Below are 23,786 nucleotides of genomic sequence, written 5' to 3'. Positions count from 1 at the left end.
ACTTACCATATCTTGGATACAATGATATACTTTTCTCCCTGTGGGAATATGGCAAAAACAGGAGTAAAAAATAAATGATGAGTATTTTCTCTCTTACAATATTATTAAAAAATTCAATATTTTAAGAGGAAATTTAATTCCAAAGGTTTTCTGGAGAAGAATTCTAAAACAGATATGTATTCTGGAAATTATCTGCATCTTTTAATATCTTTCACTTTCACTCACGCTCATTAAAATGACCCAGACATTACAAATAATTCAGTTAAAATCCTCTTTCAGGCCAGATAAGATTCATTTTCTGTCTTCTTTTCTTATATATTAAAATGAAGGAGAATATCTCCATAAAAATTCTAAGTGAAAATGCAATGCTCTAAATAGAAAGATGTTTTAGGAAGTTTCCCATATGAAAGGAACCCGAATTTTGTAACAAAGAATTATTGATTCAAATTGTGTGCTAACAATTAGAGCCACAGTTTTATCATTTTGCTCATAAGAGACACATGGGGATTAATTAAAATTACAAAAAAAAAATAATGCCCCCTAAGACTAGTGTCAGGGGGTGTGTATGTAAAATATAAAATAAAAACAATAACAACCAAAAGAAAGAAGGAAGGAAATAAAAACTGTGAATTGCTTTAACCATAGAACTGAATTTCTTTGGGACACCTGGATGACTCAGTTGGTTAAGCATCCCACTCTTGATTTCGGCTCAGGTCATGATCTCACAGTTCATGACAGTGTGGAGCCTCCTTGGGATCCTCTCTGTCCCTCTCTCTCTGCTGCTCCCCCACTTCTCTCTCTCTCTCTCTCTCTCTCTCTCTCTGTCAAAAATAAATAAATTGAAAAAACTTAATTTCTTTGACTATAAAACAGAACAGATATTCCCCCCAAAAGGTAGCTAGAACTAATTTAAACTCTAAAGTTGATGCCAACAAGAATTTCACATATTCCACTTCCCTGGGACAATATGACCAATTCTACATGTAAGAGGGTTTACCCCAAAAAGAAACCTCTCTCTTGCTTCCTAGTCAATGTTAGGATTTCATTAATTTATGACACATGCCCCAAATTGAAGGTGTACGGCAGTACTTACATGTTTCCTTATTTTTAAATTTTGAAACAATATAAACATAAATAAAAAGAACAAATACACGATGAAGATCTTTTATTCCTGCACCATTTGATCCTCCATCTGCTCTCAGTAGAGTAGTATGTGTTTATGACAAAAAAGAATATGCTCTACTAGATAACTACAATATAACCATTGTTATCAGGACATTAACATTGCTACATTATTAACATGTTCTTCTCCAATCCTATTTAAGTTTCACCAATTGTCTAAAAATTTTCTTTATACAAAAAAAATTCAATTTAGAATTGCATGTTACTTTAATTACCATGTTTTAGTCTCCTTTAATTTGGAATAGTTCCCTAGTCTTTCTTTCACTTTCTTTTTTTTTTTAAGTTTTTTTTGGTAATGTTTATTTATTTTTGAGAGAGATAGAGAGAGTGCAAGCAAGGAAGGGGAAGAAAGAGAGGGAGACGCAGAATCCGAAGCACGCTCCAGGCTCTGAGCTGTCAGTACAGAGCTGGTCGCGGGGCTCAAACCCACAGACTGAGAGATCATGACCTGAGCCAAAGTCAGATGCTTAACCAACTGAGCCACCCAGGTGTCCCTGTCTTTCCTTCACTTTCAAGAATGTTGGTTGCAAATTCTTTTTTTCCTTTTTCTTTGTTTTTTCTTTAAGTTGACTATAAGCACACTTAAAAATTTTTAATCCAGTGTAGTTAACATACAATGTTGTATTTGTTTCAGGTGTACAATATACTGATTCAACAATTGTATGTATTACTCAGTGCTCACCATGATAAATGTACTCTTGATCCCTTCATCTATTTCATTCATCCCCTCACCCACCTCCCCTCTGGTAACCATCACTTTGTTATCTATAGTTAAGAGTCTGTTTTTGGTTTGTCTTTTTTTTTTTCTTTCTTCATTGGTTTTGTTGCTTAAATTCCACATGAGTGAGATCAAATGGTATTTGTCTTTCTCTGACTGACTTATTTTGCTTAGCATTATACTCTCTAGACTCATCCATGTTGATGAAAATGGCAAGACTTTATTCTCTTTTATGGCTAACTAATATTTCATCACATGTATATTTATATATATACACACATACACCTTCTTTATTCATTTATCCATGGACACTTGGGCTGCTCCTACGTTTTGGCTATTGTAAATAATGCCTCAGAAACATAGGGGTGCATGTATCTTTTCAAATTGGTATTTTCATATTCTTTGGGTCAATGTCCAGTAGTGGAACTAATGGATCTTATGGTAGTTCTATTTTTTTTTTTTTTTTTAGAGATGGAGGGAGGGGCGGGCAGTAGGAAAGAGAGAGAGAGAGAGAGAGAGAGAGAGAGAGAGAGAGAGAGAGAGAGAGAGTATATCAAGCAGGCTTTGTATCTGTACAGAGTGTGTGGGGCTCAATCCTACAACCCTGGGATCATGACCTAAGCCGAAATCAAGAGTCAACTGACTGAGCCACTCAAGCACCCCACAACTTTTAATTTTTTAAGAAACCTCCATATATACTGTCTTCGACAGTGGCTGCACCAGTTTGCATTTCCACCAATAGCGCATGAAGGTCCCTTTTTCTCCACATCAGCAACAGTACTTATTGTTTCTTTAGTTTTTGTTTTTAGCCATCCTAACATGATTTTTCCTTTTGTTTTCTTATGTCATGAGACATATCTAGAAAAATGTTGCTACAACCAATGCCAGAGAAATTATTACCTGTTCTCTCTTTTAGGAACTTTATGGTTTTATGTCTTACATTTAGGTCTTTAATCTATTTTGAGTTTACCTTTGTGTTTGGTGTAAGAAAGTGGTTTGCATGTAGCTTTCCAGTTTTCCCAGCACCATTGGTGAAGTTTTTCCCATTTTTTCCCAGTGCATATTTTTGCTTCTTTTTGTCAAAGAGTTATTGAATCATGTGTTTATTTCTGGGCTCTTTACTCTGTTCCATTGATCTAGGTGTCTACTTTTCTTCCAGTACCCTATGGTTTTAATTAGTAGCTAGCTTTTTAATGTAACTTGAAGTCTGGAATTGTAATATCTCTGATTTTGTTCTTTTTCAAGATTCTTTGGCTATTAGGGTTTTTTTTTATTTTTGTGGTTCCTTACAAATTTTAGGATTGCTTGTTTTAGTTTTGTGAAAAATGCTGTTGGTATTTCGATAGGTATTGCATTAAATGTGTAGACTGCTTTGGGTACTATAGACATCTTAACAATATTTGTTCTTTCAGGCAATGAGCATGGTATATCTTTCAATTTGTGTCATCTTCAATTTCTTTCACCATTGTTTTATAGTTTTCAGAGTACAGGTCTTTTACCTCTTTGGTTAAGTTTTTTCCTAGGTATTTTATTTATTTATTTTTTTGGTGTAATTGTAAATGGGTTTCTTTTCTTTTCTTTTAATGATTTTTTTACATTTATTTATTTTTGAGTAACAGAGTGAGACAAAGTGTGAGTGGGGGAGGGGCAGAGAGAGAAGGAGACACAGAATCTGAAGCAGGCTCCAGGCTCTGAGCAAGCTGTCAGCACAGAGCCTGATGCAGGGCTCAAACCATGAACTGTGAGATCATGACCGGAGCTGAAGTCCGATGCTCAACTGACTGAGTCACCCAGGTGCCCCTAAATGGGTTTGTTTTCTTAATTTCTCTTTCTACTGCTTCATTATTGGTGTATAGAAATGCAACAGATTTCTGTGCATTGATTTTGTATCCTGTTTTCTTACTGAATTCATTTGTCAGTTCTAGTAGTTTTTTGGTGGAGTCTTTAGGGTTTTCTCTATATAGTATGTCATCTGCAAGTAGTGAGTTTTACTTCTTCTTTACCAATTTAGATTCTTTTTATTCCTTTTTCTTGTCTGATTGTTATGGCTAGGACTGCTAGTACTATGTTGAATAAAAGTGGTGAGAATGGACATCCTTGTCTTATTCCTGACCTTAGGGGAAAAGCTCTCAGTTTATCTCCATTGACTATGATGTTAGCTGTGAGTTTTTCATATATGACCTTTATTTTATCGAGGTATGTTCCTTTCACACCTACCTTGTTGAGGGTTTTTATCATGAATGAATATTATACTTTGTCAAATAGATGCTTTTTCTACATTTATTAAAATGATTATATGATTTTTATCCTTTCTTTTGTTAATGTGATACAACATATTGATTGCTTTGCACTACCCTTGTATCTCAGGGGAAAGAATCCCACTTGATCATGGTGAATAATTATTTAAATGTATTTTTCGGTTTGGTTTGCTAATATTTTGTTGAGGATTTTTGCATCTATGTTCATCAGAGATATTGGCCTAGTTTTCTTTTTTTAATGTCTTTATTTGGTATTGGTATCAGAGTAATGGTGACCTCATAGAACGAATATGGAAGCTTTTTTTCCTCTTCTGTTTCTTGGAAAATTTTGAGAATAGGTATTAACTCTTCTTTAAATGTTTGGTAGAATTGACCTGCGAAGCCATCTGGTCCTTGACTTTTGTTTGTTGGGTTTTTTTTGTTTTTGTTTTTGTTTTTTTGATTATCAATTCAATTTCATTTCTGGTAATTTATCAGTTCAAATTTTCCTCTGGTTTCAGTTTTGGTGGCTTATATGTTTCTAAGAATTTATACATTTATTCTAGGTTGTCCAATATTTTGACATAATTTTTCATAATATTCTTTTATAATTCTTTGTATTTCTGTAGTGTCAGTTGCTGTTTCTCCTCTTGCTTTTGTGATTTTGTTTATTTGAGTCCTCTTTTTTTGAGTCTAACTGAAGGTTTATCCATTTTATTGATCTTTTCAAAGACCCAGTCTCTATTTTTTTAGTTTCTATTTTGTTTATTTCTGCTCTAATCTGTATTATTTTCTTCCTTCCCCTGGGTTTATGTCTTATTTATTCCTATTTTGATGTAATATTAGTTGTTTGAGATTTTTTTCTTGCTTCTTGAGATAGACCTGTATTGCTATAAACTTCCCTTTTGGAACCACTTTTGCTGCATCTCAAAGGTTTGAACCACTGTGTTTTCATTTTCATTTGTCTCCATATATTTTTTGATTTCCTGTGTGGCATCTTGGTTGACTCATTTATAGTTTAGTATCATGCTATTTAACCTTAATGCATTTATGTTCTTTCCAGGTTTTTCTTGTGGTTGATTTCTACTTTCATAGCATTGTGGTAAGAAAAGATGCATGGCGTGACTTCGATCTTTTTGAATTTGTTGAGACTTATTTTGTGGCCTGACATATCTATTCTGGAGAATGTTCAGTGTGCACTTGAAAAGAATGTGTATTCTGCTGTTGTAGGACAGAATGTTCTGATATATCTGTAAAATCCATCTCATCCAATGTGTCATCAAAGCCAGTTTCCTTATTGATTTTCTATTTGGATGATCTAGCCATTGAGGTAAATAGGGTGTTAAAGTCCCTTATTATTATTGTATTATTGTATTGTATCAATTAGTTCTTTTATGTTTGTTATTAGCTGCTTTACGCATTTGGGTGCTTTCATGTTTGGTGCTTAAATAATTACATTGTTATATCTTCTTGCTGGATTGTTCTCCTTATGATTACATAGTATCCTTTGTCTCTTGTTACAGTCTTTGTTTTGAAGTCTGTTTTGTCTGATATAAGTATTGCTACTGCAGTTTTTTCACAGCCATTTGCATGATCAATGTTTCTCCATCCGCTTACTTTCAATCTTCAGGTGTCTTTAGGCCTGAAATGAGTCTCTTGTGGGCATCATATAGATGGGCCTTGTTTTTAACCTTTCCATCACCCTGTGTTTTTTGATTAGAGTATTTAGTCTATTTATATTCAAAGTAATTATTAATAGGTGTGCATTTATTGCCATTTTGTTACCCGTTTGTGTTTTTTTTTTTTGTAGCTCTTCTCTGTTTCTTTATTTTCTTACTCTCTTCTCTCAGTTTTCTGGCTTTCTTTAGTGATGTACTTGTATTCCTTTCTCTTTATTTTTTGTATATCTATTACTGCTTTTGATTTGTATTTACCATTAGGTTTGTATATAACATCTCCTGCATATAGCAGTGTATATTAAGTTGATGGTCGCTTAAGTTTGAGCCCATTCTCTACTCCTCTACCCCCCATGTTTTAGGTATATGGTGTCATACTTTATACCCTTTTACTTGTGAATCTCTTGACTGATTTTTAGGGCTGGTTTTCTTGTCATGGACTCCTTTAACTTTTGTTTGTTACTGGGGGAACTCTATCTCTCCTCTGTTCTGAATGATAGCCTTGATGGATACAGTATTCTTGGCTACAAGGTTTTTTTTCCTTTTAGTACTTTGAATATATCATGCCATTCACTTCTGGCCTGCAAATTTTCTGCTGAAACATCAGCTGATAGACTTATAAGTGTTGCCTTCTATGTAACTATCTTCTTTTCTGCTTGTAAAATTCTCTCTTTATCACTACATGTTGCCATTTTAATTAGTATGTGTCTTGGTGTGAACTTCCTTTGGTTGATTTTGTTGGGGAATCTCTGCTTCCTGGAACTGGATTTTTGTTTCTTCCCCCAGATTCAGGAAGTTTTCAACTATTATTTCTTGAAATAAATTTTCTGCCTCCTTTTCTCTCTCTTCTCCTTCTGAGATCCCTATAATGTGAATGTTATTAAATGATGTACTCACTGAATTCCCTAAATCTTTTGTCATGTTGCATAATTTCTTTTCTGTCATCTTCTCAGCTTGATTACTTCTCATTATTCTGTCCTTAAGGTTGCTGATTTGTTGTTCTACTTTCTCTAGTCTGCTATTTGTTCCATTTAGGGTTTTTAAAGTGTCATTTATTGTGTTCTTCATCTCTGATGGTTTCCTTTTTATCTTTTTGTTAAGGGTCTCGCTGAGATCCTCCACCCTTTTCTCAAGACCAGTGAGTATCTTTATGATCATTAACTTCTCTATCAGGCATATTACTTATCTCTATTTCACTTAGGTCTCTTTCTGTGGTTTTGTCCTATTATTACATTTGAGATATATTCCTCTATCTCATTTTTTCTAATTCTCTGTGTCAGGAAAGTCAGCTGCATCTCCTGCTCTTGAAAGTAATGGCTTTTTGAAGAAGAGGTCCTGTAGTGTCCTGCAGTGGCATGCCCTCTGCTCACTAGAACCTGGTGCTTCATGGGTGTCTCCTATGTGTATTGTGTTGCATGTGCCCTGCTGTTGAGTCTTGGCCACTCTTTCCTTCATTCCAATCTTCTGCAGTGGCTCCCTTTGCCTTTTGTGGGTAGCCTTGTGTCCCTGGGGTGTTAGTGGATCAATCTGTGTCTGCTTTGGGCTGCATTTGGTCAGACCAGGTATTTGCCAGAGATGCAGCGGCACCCAAGTACAGGGTGATTTTCCTGTGTGGTCTCCTGAGAAGCTATCCTTGGTGGGTGGAGCCTGCAATCAGACCAAATGTCCTCCCCCAGCCCACTGCTGGGACCACAGTGGACTGCTGTGTGGTAAACTTCCTCTAGCCCCAGGGCACTTTGAAGTGGTCCTGGCCCTGTTGCGGCTGTTTGCACACTGTCAGGCTTGTGCCTGGTTTGTGCCTCCAAGAACATCTTGGAGGGAGCGGGGCACACAGTGCCTGCAAAGTTTGTGTGCCAGTGACAAGAGACATGTCACTTCCACTAGGACCAGGCTGGTGGGGTGGGTTGTGTAGTTTTAATGAGGTGTGTGCAGGTCTTCCACGGGAGGGGCTCAGCAGCACCACTGGGACTGAGGCTCTGCGAAGCGCACAGGACCAGAGATGCAGTGTTGGCAGAGTCTGCCCTGGTCTACAACCATCAAAAAATAAATGAAAACAGAAACAATAACAAAAAATAGCAGCCTTGGGGAAGGAGAAGAATCTGAATTCCAGAGTTATCACATTATTGGATTCAAGTATCTAGTGTTCAACAACAACAAATCACAAGTCATAAAAAGAAACAAGAAAATATGGCGCATTCAAAAGAAATCAACAGAATTTTTCCCTGAAAAAGACTTAATGGTGGATCCACTAGACAGAGTTTAGAACTGTCTAAAGGTGTTAAAAGAATTAAAGGAAGATGCGAAGTCAAGAAAGCAAAGTATGAACAAGATGGAAATATCAAAAATGAGATAGAAAACCTTAAAGAAAGCAAAAAGAAATGATGGAGATGAAAATTACAATAACTAAATTGCTATAAAATGATTAGTCTTTGCAAAAATACCAAAAATCTTAAGCTCTGTTCTTTTTTACTCCCTCATAAATATAGAATACTGACTGCATCCAAGTTCAAAATACTTAATATTCTCAAAAATATTGAAATATTTACAAAGTTGACTATGAGTTTAGCATAAAGAAAGTTTCAGAAATTTTCACAGGATAAATTCTTGAAAGTATGCTTTCTAATTATTATGGAAATGAGCAAGAAATTAATAACAGACAAATAGAAAGTGACCAAATACTTGGAAATTAAGCAATATACTTTTATATAGCCAATTGGTCAAAAAAGGAATCAGAAAGGAATTAGAGAAAACTTTAAACTATATGATAATAAAATGTAGCATATCAAAATTTATAGAAAATTTATATAATAAAATATATGCTTTAGAAAAGACAAAAGCTAAAAATTATTTAAGTCAGTGCTGTCCAAGATGGTAGTCACTAATCACCTATAGCTATCAAGCACTTGAAATGTGGCTAGTGTAGCTGAGGAACTGAATATTTAATTTTTAATTTAATATTTATTAATTTAAATTTAAATGTGTATATTCCCATGTAGCTAGTGGCTATTGTATTGGATAGTACAGACCTAAGTAATTAGTAATGTAACAACAACAAAAAAGGTAAGCTACATCTAAATATATTTGATAGATTACTGAAATAGAATTTAACTACAAAAATGGTCACTTTTTGGGGGTGTATATAGTTTGATAAATTTGACAAACATATATAGCAATGCAGCTACCACTACAATTAAGATATAAAATATTTCCAATATCCTAAATTGTTTTCTCTTGACATTTTGTAGTCAGTCAGTTCTCACCATTAGCCCTTAAAACCACTGATCAGATTTGTGTCTCTGTAATTCAGATATTTCCAGAATTATAGAACTAGAATCATAGAATATATAAATATTATATCTGGCTTCTTTCACTTAGCATAATATTTCTAAGATTCAATCGTGTTTTGTTTTGTTTTACATACGACTAGTTTATTCCATTGTACGTATATACCACAATTTGTTAAAACATTTACTAGTTGATAGACATTGGAATCTCCAGGTTTGAGCATTAACATACAATATATTTAATAGATAAAATTCAGTTCACTTGAAAGATCAAAATAATTTCACCAAAAATCCCACTGAATTCTCAATTTATTAATCTGAGAATATATGTTGCTTAATTATTATTCATAAACAAATAGACCACTAGGTTCCAGAGTATAAAATAGTTTACAATAAAGTCTAAAATTGCTTCTGTTGCTAATTTGAAACAAGACAATGTCTTGGGCTTGTATAAAACAGCTTGGGATTTTTCAGGGTTGCCCTAGGACAGTGAACTGCTAATGATCCTGTTAAATTTTTCACTTATTTTTCTAAATCACTTATGATACTCCTCTGGGATACTTTCACTTCAGCTTTTATCTGAAGTAGAATACAATGGTGTCTTTTATTGACAATAATTAGTACTTTTGGAACCTTGATCCCCAAAGAAGAGGTTTCCCCCCAGCTTTGTTTTGTTTCAATATAACACTTGAGTCTGTAGTAAGTAGAAAACGATAAAACTGCAGCATTTCATAAGTGTACAGATAGCAATATGGAGTCTTTCTTGGAACAGTTGCTTATCTTTCATTAAATGATGCCATGAGTTGTTTCGGTTGCCATAGTTTATTTTATTTTAAAGTATAAGTACCTATTTTGAGGTTTTGAATGACAGCGGTCATAACAACAAAATTTCACAACATGCAACTTGTCTGGAATAGAAGATGGATGTCCATTAAAACCGATAATACCTGAGTTCTGACCTTCAAAGTAAGTATGAATTTGAGGGAATGTGGGAATTCTTTACAGAAGTATCATATGTACATGGTGGCTCCCACAAAAATCAATGATAGTAAATAGATAATAGTATTTGTCCAGATTAGATAATAAATTATGATCATAAAAGAGTAAAGTCATAGGGCACCTAGGTGGCTTAGTCAGTTAAGTGTCCAACTTCGGCTCAGGTCATGATCTCATGGTTTGTGGGTTTGAGCCCCAAGTAGGGCTCTGTGCTGACAGCTCACAGCCTAGAGTCTGCTTTAGATTCTGTGTTTCCCTCTCTGCCCCTCCTCTGCTTGTGCTCTCTCTCTCTCTGAAAAATAAACATTAAAAAATAAAAAAGAAAAAAGAGTAAAATCATAATTAATTATGTTAAAATACATTTCTGCCATGCATACATAAAGGAACAATAGACACAATAAATCCAAGGAGGTAAGACAACTACAATTTTAACTTCAAAATCAGAAATTAAGTCAAATGCACAAGTCCAATTCAAGAAGTTGAATTTGACTACTACATTTATGACTACTACAGTTACAAATTTTTTTAATAGTAGTGTCATTTTATGGTTGTGTATTAACAAATGTTGTAATCGATTTTATTTATATATAGTTGCAACTAACCTTCATTTTCTCTGTTTCTCTTTATTGCCCTGGGTAAAGTGATGTGGAAAAAATACTGAGCAATTCCTCTTTAAAATTTGAAATAATATAGTTCTAGAACATTGTGTTAGACCCATACAGTAATAGAAATTGTATGAATAACTCTGTGAGCATACCTTTTCAAGTCAGAAATAGAGCAAAGATGGGAATTATAACAAGGAGATAAATATATTTTTTTACAATAAAAGTTTGTGATCACTTAGCTAAAGACTGCAAGTCTTTAATTGCTGTTAAAAATATTGAAGCTATTCCCTAATATCTGCTTTAGAAAATCACATTAATCATGGAACATCTTAGTTTTATTTTTTCCCCAAACAAGAAAAATTAATTAATAAACAAATAGCAGTATTAATAAGACAAATAAAAAAGAATAAAAATAACATGCTTTAGTAAAAAATGCTTTAGTAAACCATTTCTTTTAAAGGTCTGCAAGTAATACATATAATGAAATATACTGGCATGTTTAATATAAAAGGGGATAGTATAACATGGAAATAAGTAGAATTGCTATACATAGAAAGGACAGGTAGTAATATCATGTTGGAAAGGGGGATTTTACTCTACTAGTCAAGATTCTTTTGGCTTATTTAAGAATGAAATTGACATGTGACAGATTAACAGGAGAAAATCAAATTAATTACATATTTATGGGTGGCTCCATAAGGATATGAGAATTATCAGCAGTCAGGCAATTGAGGCTTACATGCCATTCTGAGCTAAGAAGAAGGGTATACCAGGGGCTGGGACTTTGAAGAGAAGGAAGACAATTCAAAGGAAAATGAAAAAGAGTAAGTATTTGGTAAACAAATGTTTGCTGGGCCATACAGAAACAATGAGACGTACAGAAGAATTTTATCAAACAGACTTTGCTAACTTCCTCCCTCTCTACCACATCTAACTCATATTACACTGTAGTTATCTATGGTGATAGTTCCCTTTTTGGAGCAGGTCTTCTGTCTAAATTCTTTTAGGCATTTGAAGAGGAGGTAAAAAGAAAAGCATTGTGAGTCTTCCCTTTCTTAAAAATAATCTGCTTAAATTAACCATCAAGCCAAAGAGACAATTTTGAGGTGGCACATTTTACTTCCCTGTAATAATTTCTGGATTATTCAACAATTTTACAAAGAATATTGAGAAAGTAAAACAAAGAAACAGCAACCCAGATTATGTAGACACATGTAGGAATACACTTCAAAAAAATTGAAAAAAAGACACAATATTTTTTATTAAAATATGTTGTCTGTTTTTGTCATGTGCTGCATTGTTTTCTTTATTATATATACTGAAAAACAACTGTACATTTTAATATAGCAGAGCCAGTCAAGAAAATTTATAATAATAATTATATACTTTCAGTGCACAAAAATTTCACTTTAATTAATGTAAATCAGTGCTACTCAGTCATTGGCTACCACAGGAATTGTAATATAATTCTAAACCTTGTTTTGAAAATCACCATAATACACATTCTAACACACAAAACAGCCTAGTGCATTTGTACAGGTGGAATAAAAATGATAGAAAAATACATTTAAAATAATTCATATTCTTTTATTTAAATTATGCATGCAGAGTTGAGTCCACTCAGGGGGAAAGGGTAAAAATGTGTATTAACCAAAGAAAATATCCAAGTTCCAGAGAAAAATTGTGAGAAATATAATAAGAACTAATGGATGGGAAAGAATTTAGAATTGACTGTAGCATGTAATTATGTGGCATCTCCAATTTCAGGCTGGAGAAATCGTTTGCAAATTGGTAAAGAATATATACTTTTTTCTGCTTTGGGTAAACATAAATATTTAGTTAATTTATATATATTTAGTTAAACTATAGATTTAGTATATATATTTAGTTTATATATTTATGTTAACTTATATATATTTAAGTTAATTTATATGCACTTAGGCTAATTTATATATATTTATGTGTTTTATATATATATATATATATATATATATACATGTATATATATATATATATATAGGTTGAGTTGTCTTCTTATGTACATTTGATAAGTCTCATAAAAGAGAAATGAAAAACCAATTGATGGAAATAGATTTCATTCTCCAAGGATTGACAGATGACCCACAATTGCAAATTGTGGTTTTCATGTTTCTATTTCTTAATTACATATTGAGCTTGTTGGGGAACTTAATCATTATCCTCCTTACCCTGCTAGATCCTCACCTCAAGCCACCAATGTATTTTTTTCTCCATAATTTCTCATTTTTGGAAATCATATTCACAACAGTATGTATTCCCAGATACTTGATAACCATTGTGGCTAGAGAGAAAAACCATCTCATATAACAATTGTGCAGCTCAATTATTTTTTATTCTTTTACTGGGAGTTATGGAGTTTTACCTCGGCTGCTATGTCCTACGACCGCTATGTTGCCATCTGTAAACCCTTGCATTACCCAATCATTATGAACAGCAAAGTGTGCTATCAACTTGTACTTTCCTCTTGGGTAACTGGATTCCTAATCATCTTTCCACCATTGGTCATGGGACTCAAGCTGGATTTTTGTGCTTCCAAAATAATTGATCACTTTATGTGTGAAACTCCTCCTATCCTGCAGATATCCTGCACAGATACACATGTCCTAGAATTGGTGTCTTTTTTCTTCGCTGTCGTGACACTTATGATCACATTGGTGTTGGTGAGTCTGTCTTACACTTGCATTATTAAGGCCATTATTAAATTCCCTTCAGCACAGCAAAGGACCAAAGCTTTTTCCACCTATACTTCCCATATGATTGTTGTCTCCATGACTTATGGGAGTTGCATCTTTATATTAAACCATCTGCCAAAGAAAGAGTGACTTTATCCAAAGGTGTAGCTTTGCTGTATACCTCAGTTGCCCCTTTACTAAATCCCTTCATTTATACCCTAAGGAACCAGCAGGTAAAAGAAGTCTTCTGGGATATGTTACAAAAGATGTGCTTTTCATAAAAACAATTGTAATAAATGCTACAAATCATAATCTTATAAAAACAAAAAAAAATGTTTCATTCACTTCTTGTGACATGTTTTTCTACCTCATTACTTATTATATAGGACATTCTCTTTGTTTCGCCTTTAATTTTTTTTTAAGTTTACTTATTTTTTGAGAGAGAGAGAGAGCAAGAAGGGGAAGGGCAGAGAGAGAGGGAGAGAGAAAAATCCCAAGAAGGCTCTGCACTGTTAGTGCAGAGCCCTCACAGGGCTTGAACTCACAAATCATGAGATTAATGACCTGAGCAGAAATCAAGAATTTGACACATAACCAACTGAGACACCCAGGCACCACTCATATAGGACAGTCTCTTGAAGAATCTTGCAGCTCAGTGCCACCAATACATTTTATTCTTCCTAATGAAAGCACCCTGCTACAATAACTTATTCCCTCAAGTCTGTAATACAAGCTGTAAGTAACATTTATTTATTATATATTAGCCTCTAGAAACCATACTTTAAATAAAGTATGTCTTTTATAAGTATAACTTGTTATATGTCATTTGGTAGTTAAATACATATTGTGTATCTCCCTTATTTCAGGCATTGCAAGGGGCTCAGTCCTTACCTTTAAGAAGCTTGCATTGCTTAACAGAGACAAACACAAAACTCCAATATTGCTATACAGTGTATAACTAGTGTTGTAATAAAGGAATATTAAAATACTTTATGGCATATTGTATGGCTTCTAAGTAATTTTGGAGATCTGGGAGGCCTTTTAGGAGAAAGTAATAATTATGTTGAGATTAAAAATACACATAGAGAAAGATGAACGAGGTACAAATATATGCAGATAACATGGAGGTATTAGATAACTACATGCATTTGGAGAATTAGTATATCTAATATTTCAAACAGGATTTGTGAGATATTCAGCCTGGGTTCAGTAGATGTTTCCTTACATACACAATGTAGAATACTGCAAAGAATACATAAAAATTTTGTGCCTAATAATTTCCATATATAAAATAGGAGAAATTTAATCCACAGCTCATAGTTCATTAAATATATGCTATTAGAACTATTTAGCACTCAGTAAAAGATATTGCTTATTTTGAACAATTCAAGAATGTGGTCCAACACGTGCTTAATATACTGTTATAAAGGTAGAGGTAACAAGTCTAGAGAAGTTGGAGGGACCTGTGTGCTAAAATTGTATTTTGGACGTAAACCTGGTATATCAGTAATTTTGAAAGGTTTTGTGTAAGAATCACTTTGGTAGTCTTATAAATATAATTTAAGGTTATCATTCCTGTCCCTACCATCCCTACGTCTGGAATACAACCAATATATGCTATGTTATCCATCTGTTTTCTAAAATTGTTATGAAATAAATTCAGTGTGTTTGATAATAAGAGTGTTGTTACCTGATATAAGGTTTATTTGCCAAAATATTTCTGTCAATTCCAGTTTCTTTTCTACCTAGCAAAACTATGTGAATTCTGACCTGAGGAAATAATGCACAGATTCTTTCCCTTTGGCAACAATAGTGTATCTCTTAATATTAAAAAATTCAGCAAACTTCCAGCAAGGAAGGATACATTTCCTTTGTGTAGGTGTTCCGTCCCTTACTGTTGATTTAGGGAGGTGATAGAACCATATCTTTGATCTATCTCATTCCTTTTGTTCATGGTAATTAGGTTAATACTTCCATCTGTTTATAAACCCTGTGTAAATGCATCTGACCCTAGTTGTTGGTGGCTGTTTTTAGAATCTGATATACAAGAAAACTTTGGTTTTGGTCCTTTAATAGCAATTCACGGGCAACAGGAAATTCTCATTTGACTTACACATTTGCAAACTATTTTTTTATTTACTACTAAAAGTATGATTACTATTACTTTCATGTAATTATTCTAAGAATCTCCTAAGACTATTAAAAAAATATTTTTCCAATGATCTACCCTTATCATTCTATTTTCCATTTCTTCTGAAAGCTTTATAATTAGGAATTTCAACCCCTCAGAAAACAAGGTTATTGTTTAGATCATTAAAAGAGTAACCTTATCTGAATCCTTTCATTCACTAATAAGGGTCACATTATTGAAATAGTTTAACTACAGAGATCTTTAAGGAAGTCTGCCCAGAGTACATGAAGTACTAGTCCAAAGACAAACATTTGCCTAAGGAAACAGGAGAAAAAGTTGTATTGAACCCAAGCGAGTATAAAATAGCTGTTCTGCACAACTGTTGTAAGGAATGATCATATCGATGCAGGCAGACTCCAGAGGAGGGTCCTAACAGGACCAGCCAAGAGGGTCCTTGGCTTCACTCAGGGTAGAAATCAAATGCAAGCCAGGGAAAGTAGCAACAGAGTTTATTGGATAGCGTGAATCACACACAAAGAATAGCAGATGGAGTGTCTGGGAGACTTGGAAAGGAAAGGAGAATGAGTCAATTTGTTTTTTTTTTTGGGGGGGGGGCTAGGGGTTTATATTAGAAGAAGGTCTAGAGTATGCGTTGATTCAGGAATCCAGAGAAAAGCAAATGCCAGGTGAACAATAAATGTTATTCCATAAATTACCAAAGTTAGGGGTATTGATGCCAGTGTCAACTGAGGTTTGTTTGAAGCTAATGTCCTGGAACATGTTTGAATTTGGCTCTTGTTAGGTGTTAATAGGTGTTTGGGCCTAGGACAAAACTCAGATAATGATTAACTTTCTTGCTCCCTTCTTGAAATGGGAACATAGCTTTGTTGGCTTATTCAGAACCAAAATATGAAACATGAGTAAATGGGGCCTAGCAGAAAACCAGGAGAGATGGAGCCTTTCTAACATGGATACCTTCAGCTTCCCTACTTCATTATCAGTTGCTGCCATACTGACAAGAAATTTGGGGATGCAGGTAGTTGTGAATGAGATTTCTAAAAATGAGAAGTTTTGATGGAAGAAATACATGGGTGTCTTTGGATGAAAGTCCAGTAGGGTGAGGGTGATTATTAGATTCCCTGACACTCAAATGTAAATTTAAAACAGAGAGAGAGAAAAGAAATATGACCACCTGTAATTGTGGATCACTGGTCAGTCCAAGAAGAATAAAGGCTGTCACTGCTGTGTGGTTTCTCACTGCTGACTTTTATGAAGAAGAAGGAGGAGGAGAGGAGGAGGGAAAAAGGAGAATTAAAGAGGAAAGACTATAGAGATACCTACTATCTTAATATCCTCATAAACACGTTGCTACTGACATCCAACTTGCTTCAGTATCATAAGTCAGCAGTTAACAGCCTCTAAAATTTCATTCATATAATTTCTACTCAAAATTTCACTAATTCTATGAAAGTCTCTGAATTTTTTTTCTTTTACTCTAGGCTTTCCTAAAGGATAACCCATAGCATTAATAGAGTCACATAAAAATAAACACAAAGAGAAACACACAAAAAAACCTATATTTCTGTTTATTACTCTTTGTAATAGACGTTGCTATTCTAGAAGTCAGATTTCAGTGGACTCTACCTATGGAAATAACACAAACTTGACCTAAACATCTCTAGCCCACACACTGTGCCAAACTACACAATTTTACATTCCCACTAACAATGCAAAAGGGTTCCAATTACTCCACATCCACATTTAAAAAAAAAAAAAAAACAACTATAGACATTCTAGTGGGTTTGAAGTGGTATCTCATGGTTTTTATTTGCATTTCCATAATGACTAATGATGTTGAGCATCATTGTATGTGTTCATTGGCCATTTCAAAGAATTTGTATTCAAATCCTTGCACATTTCTGATTGGGTTAGTTCTTTATGTTGTTGTTTCTGATTTGAAATAGTTTTTCATATATTCTGGATTCATATATTTTAGAACCTTATAAGATATACAATTTTCTCCCTTTTTGTAAGTTTTATTTTCACTTTCGTGGTAATATCCTTAGCTGAACAAAAAGTATTTAATTTTGATGAAGCCAAATTTAATCCTTTTGTTGCTTATACCATATCTAAAAATTCATTTCCATATCCAAATCCAAAGTCATGAAGATATATACACTCTTTTTAAAAGAGTTGGATGGTTTTGCTTTTACATCTAGGTAATAGATATACTTTGAGATAATTTTGTAGTATGTGGGTCAGGGGTTTAATTTTATTTTTCTACCTGTGATTATCTAGTTATCCCAGCACTCTTTGTTGAAAAGGCTATTCTTTCTCCATTGAATGATCTTGGTTAGCCTAGTGAAGAATTAGTGATAGGTGCATAGACTTATTTCTGGACTCATTTTATTCCATGTTTCTATATATCTGTCCTCATGTCAATATCACACTTTTTTTGATTACTGTAGCTTTGTGGTATGTTTTGATGTTGGGAAGTGTGAGTGTCCCCACTTTTTTCTTCTTTTTCAGGATGGTTTTAGGTATTCAAGTTTCCTTGTAATTCTGTTTGAATTTGAGAATCAAGTTTTCCATTTTTGAAAAAAAAAAATGCTACTGAATTTGATAGAGATTGATTTAAATCTGTAAATTGTTTTGGGTGATACCTTAACAGTATTTTGTCTGATGAACTATGAACATGGAATGCCTGATGCTGTTTTAGAAGATAATTAATTATTAAGTGAGTTTTTAATAGGTATAAGCCTTTTCAGATTATTCTTGTGTGAATTTTGGCAAATCCTTTCTTTCAAGGAATGGTCACTTTCATTTCGGTTATCAAATTTATGATCATAGAATTGTTCATAGTGTTTCCTTATTATCCTTTTAATGTCCATGTCATATTATGGAAACTTAGATAACTGATTATAGATTTTTCTTCTTTCCTCATAGATTCACTTAATGCTATAAATTTCCCTCTAAGCACTGCTTTCACCGTATCCCACAAACTTTAACAAGGTGTTATTTCACTTTCATTTAGTTAAAAAATTTTAAATTTCTCTTGAGATTTCTTCTTTGATCCATGTATTATTTAGAAGTGTTATTTAATCTTCACATAATTTAGGATTTCTCAGTCATCCTTTTTATAGATTTCTAATTTAATGCCATTGTGGTTTGAGAGCAGTTATTGTATCATTTGTAGTCTTCAAAATTTTTAAAGTGTAGTTTATGGCCCAGAATGTGATCTGTCTTGGTGAATTTGATAAGAAAAGGTATTTAGCTGTTGTTGGTTAAAATAGTCTATGGATGTCAATTATATACAGCTGATTGATGGTGTTGTTGAGTTTAACTATGTCCTTACTGATTTTATGCTTGGTGGATCTGTCCATTTTGGATAGAGTTGCTGAAGTTTCTAACTATGATAGTGGGTTCATCTATTTCTCTTCACAATTCTATTTTTTCTTTGCACTGTTTGGTGCTTTATTGTTAAAGATTATATTGGTATGTTTTTTAATGTTAAATGAACAATGCATTTAAAAAATAACCCCACTTGGTCATGTTATACTATCATTTTTTGTATGTTATTGGATTGAATATTTATATGTTATTTTAAAATTTCTGTATCTCTAATCATAAGCAATATTTTTTGAATTTATTTTTCTTTTAATTCCTTGCCTTTGTTTTTGTGTAATGGTAATGATGGCTTAAGAATGAATTGAGTATTCCCTCCTCTTCAGTTTTTTGAAGACTGTGTGTATAGTTGATATTTTTATAAATTTTTGGTAGAATTCAAAAGTGAAGCCATCTAAACCTAGGTTTTTTTTTTTTTTGCGTTTGGGAACATTTCTAACTACAAATCATTTACTTTAATAGTTATATAGTACTCCATTTATAAATTTCTTCTGGGTGCTTTGGAAGTTTATGTTTTACAAGGATTTTATCCATTTAATATAAATGATCTACTTTTGCCATAAACTTGTTCATTATTCTTTCAAAGTCCATAGGATCAGTACTGAAATCATCTTATGTTAAAATCAGTAATTTGTACCTTCTATTTTTCTCTGATGAATCTAACTAGAGATATATCAATTATATTTATCTTCTAAAGATTTGACTTTTGTCTTCATTGGTTTTTGCTATTGCTTTCTGTTTTCTGTCTCAGATAATTCTTCTTTAGTAATTCAGTGGATACAGGATAGTATTCAGCAATTACTGCTGAAACAATTGGATATCCAAATACTATCAAATGAACTTCAATCTGTGTCTCAAGTATACTAAGAGATTAATCCCGGTCCCATGAACTAAGTACAAGTTGATACAAGTTGGTAGCACATTTTGCTGGGCATAATCACCAGGTGATGCAGTGGGCTGCAGACTACAGCAAATTAGTGATAGGACATATGAACGTACGATTCTGAAGCTTCCAAAAAGATGAAGAAAAAAATAATCGAGTTGTACCAACACTCTAGGAAAATGTTTAGTCTTCAATCATGGGAATTATCAGGAATTTAGAAATATAAATCAGTGTGAATGAGATTTCCAAAAAGGGAGAAATTTTGGCTGAAGAAATACATTAAAATATTTAAGTAGGGATTATACATTATACATCATGTTCAACATTGTACCTTAGAAATCAAAAGGGAAAAATAACAATTTGCAGTGAAGTTTCATCTGTCAATCCATTCCAAATGAACTGTCTCCATTATTGATTGCTATTTCCCTAATTTTATGTGTCTTATCAAAACTACACAAATAAAAATGGTCAAACTAAGCTTACTAAACTGTAATGTTATTACAAGGTGAGTTTCTAAAAATGCCGACAACAAAGAAAGACAGTTTTTTCAGAATCTGATCTATGAGCAGGTATTTTTTTTTCCTGCATGAAATGATAAAGTCATATACCAGATCAGCTTAGAGATGACCATACCTGAGAGATGTTCTATGAACTTGTATAGTTCCTGTTTGCCAAAATGAAATTTATCTGATTATTTCCAAAGTTTGTAGTTGGTGTGTATAACTCTGTGGATGAGGAATGGTTTGATGAGGTAACATTCTGATATAGGGGGTTTGGATACATTCCTACAGTTGTTGCCATTGGAATAATTTGTGTAAATGAAGAATAATATATAATAGACTGCTTCACAATTATGTGAAAGAAATGTCCAGGAAAAAAAATCTTTTCATTTATATATGTCTATCTTATTAACATGATTTTGACAATAAATCTCATTTTTTCTTAGAATTTTCCTATAAATATTTCTACATATAACTGGGAGCAACTTTTATTTGTCCTTATATGTTTTTATTTATGCATATGCCTTTTTAATAATAACATATGTTTTAGGGGCACCTGGATGGTCAATCCGTTAAGCGGCCAACTTCGGCTCAGGTCATGATCTCATGGTTCATCCAACTTCAGAGTTACAGACACCAACTATCTCCTACACACATTGTACAAAAATTAAAAAAGTTTACATTACAAAACTATTAAAAGTCAAGCCTATGAATGTATTGTTTATTCATGTTAGATATTGTGAATATAAGATAACCTTTAAAAGTAAATGAGTTTTAATACTACATTGACTTTATATTCCATTTGTCTTCTTTCACCATTTTCCCTATACCAAAAATTAAAAGGTTAGAAAAAATAAGACATTAACGATAAAAATAGAATAAAAGAGGTCAAAACATAACCAACAGGAAATATATTCTCTTAAATTTTAGACATACTAATTCTTTACATCTTTTTCATTTCTAATTCATTCTGCCAAAAGCATTTAAAAACTCAAACACCTTTCTTAAAGAAGATATATACAGAGATTTGTTCAGAAAAGGTAGTAGAGGAAGAGGAGGGCAAACCCCTTCTATCAAAGAACAATCAAAGGAAATTGCACACATCTCCATTTACAACTTTTGCTCAAAATTTAGTTATATGGTCCCAACAAGTTGCAAGGGAGGCTGACTATAGACATAGATAAGTATTCCATTAATACAGACGAAGTGCAGAATTCTTGGGTGTTATGAAATATGAATTTAAGATCTACTAGATCATATCACAAGACTATTTGGGTAAAGACAGCTATCAGAAAAGAAACTGAAGATGTGTAGGATATTTACCAACTAAAATTATCTTTTTTGGGGGCGCCTGGGTGGCTCAGTCGGTTAAGCGTCCGACTTCAGCTCAGGTCATGATCTCACGGTCTGTGAGTTCGAGCCCCACGTCAGGCTCTGTGCTGGCAGCTCAGAGCCTGGAGCCTGCTTCAGATTCTGTGTCTCCCTCTCTCTCTGGCCCTCCCCCATTCATGCTCTGTCTCTCTCTGTGTCAAAAATAAATAAACATTAAAAAATTTTTTTTTTAAATAAAATTATCTTTTTTTCCTGTCTTTAAGTCCTTATCTATATATTTGGTATTTGAGACATGACAGTGTCAGCTATACTCAAAAAAGTTAGTAAATTAAATATGGGAAATTAAAATAAATTATTAAATTTAATTAAATATGTTTAATATTTATGTAAATATGTAAATATGTTTAATATTTAATTTAATTAAATTATTAAATATGGGAAAATAAATTAAAAATGGGAAATTAATTAAAATGACTGTGGAAGGGCAAACACAGATTATGGAAATCTGTATTGAATTCACAGGAGACACAGTTAAAAGTAGGTTTTTTAAAACTATATTTTAAATATAGACTCCTTGGCCTGACTTGGTTCTGTGAATACATGGGTCACATGATGAGGAATCTAGGTCTACAGAAGGGGTCCAGATTAGAAGCAACCAATACCTACAAAGCATCCTATCCACAAAAGGAAGGTGAATGCTAACAGAAACCTCTTGCCACACTCCCAGCCGGCCAGGCGGCCTCTGCCAATCCTATTATAGCAAAAAGTAGAGCAAGAATCCCACTAACAGAGAGAAACAAGGGGTGACAGTGCATCACAGTAAGGAAACAGATATAGAAAATAAGGACAGTCCATTTGTTCCACTGGCCCATCAAGCTTCTGTCTTGCATAGATTAGTCAGCTTCTGGAGTGACTAAAGCAGGGCTACAGTCTTCCAGAGCCTATGGAGTTGCAGATTGCTTCCTTTGTATGGCCAGCTTGCATGGCGTTGGTAGATTAGGAATGCTCTACCAGTTTCAAGACGCTGGCTGCACTCTGCTGTGGTGAATCCAGGGACCCACCATCTTTACTGGAGTAGGGGTGGACTAAATAACAGTGAATGGGTTTCTCCACAGGGGTTTTTGGAGCTGGACATTCCACTTCTTCATTCATACAGCATCTCCTCGTATAAAGGGGTGAGAATCTGTGGTCAGACTCACAGGTAATTGCTCCCTAACCCAGCAGTGTAAGGTAGTTAGGGTAGAGCCAAGGGCCCATATCTGTTGCCTTAGCGTTAGATTGCCTATCTCATTTAGATCCCTCCATTTATGCCCTTGATAATGGTAGGAGGGCTCCCATAAAAGATTTCATAAGGGGAGAACCCCATCTGCTTTGTGGGGCTACATCTGAATTTCAACAAAGTGATTGGAAACACCTGGTGCCAGTGTAGGTGAGTTTCCTGAAAGTTTACTCAATTGCAGCTTCAGGGTTCAGTTCGTTCGTTCCACCTTCCTGGAGCTCTGGGGTCAGTATGCCTGTGTAACTTCCAGGTGATCTTTAACCCTTTGCCACCAGCTGCACCACCTCAGCCACAATGCTGGCCTGTTATCTGATCCCATAGTGATAGGGATCCCAAATCAAGGAATGATTTCTTTTAGAAGAAGTTGGACCACTTCATGTGCCTTTTCTGTGTGAGCAGGGAAGGCTTGCACCCAGTCTGAGAAAGTGCACACAAGGACCAACAGATATTTATAGCCTTGGACCCAGCGAAGCTCAATGAAGTCCACCATCATATTTTCAAATGGGGCTCCCCCAACACTCTGCACCCCAGGGACGGCCTTCGGTTGCTGAAGTAGGTTACTCTGAACACGTTTCACATTGCTCACAATGATCAATTGTGCTAAATATTGTTGAGATTGAGCAAGATAACAGTAAAAAGAACACTCACGTCTTTGGAAAACTAAGAGTTTGAAAGACACAGGTTACTGAGTTGTTAGGCTTTAAACTAATGAAAGGGGGTTGAGGAGAGAATGTGAAGTAAAAAAGTAGTGATGACAATAATAGCCAAATGTAGGCTAGTGTTGATGCTTTTTAAAATTCAGATTACAGAACAAGCAAGGAGACATTTATTAGGAATAGAATATTTC

The 23,786-nt window shown here is 34.0% G+C and overlaps 1 pseudogene; it reads left to right on the top strand.

Annotated features, from left to right (window-relative positions):
• The first annotated feature begins 12,765 nt into the window (after window positions 1–12,765).
• Window positions 12,766–13,690, top strand: LOC102950668 (annotated as a pseudogene).
• Window positions 13,691–23,786: the final 10,096 nt, after the last annotated feature.

The sequence above is a fragment of the Panthera tigris genome, chromosome B4 (assembly GCF_018350195.1).
Source record: "Panthera tigris isolate Pti1 chromosome B4, P.tigris_Pti1_mat1.1, whole genome shotgun sequence".
NCBI lineage: Eukaryota > Metazoa > Chordata > Mammalia > Carnivora > Felidae > Panthera > Panthera tigris.
Note: the sequence above shows the minus strand (reverse complement) of the source record. Positions and strands in the feature narration are given on the sequence as shown.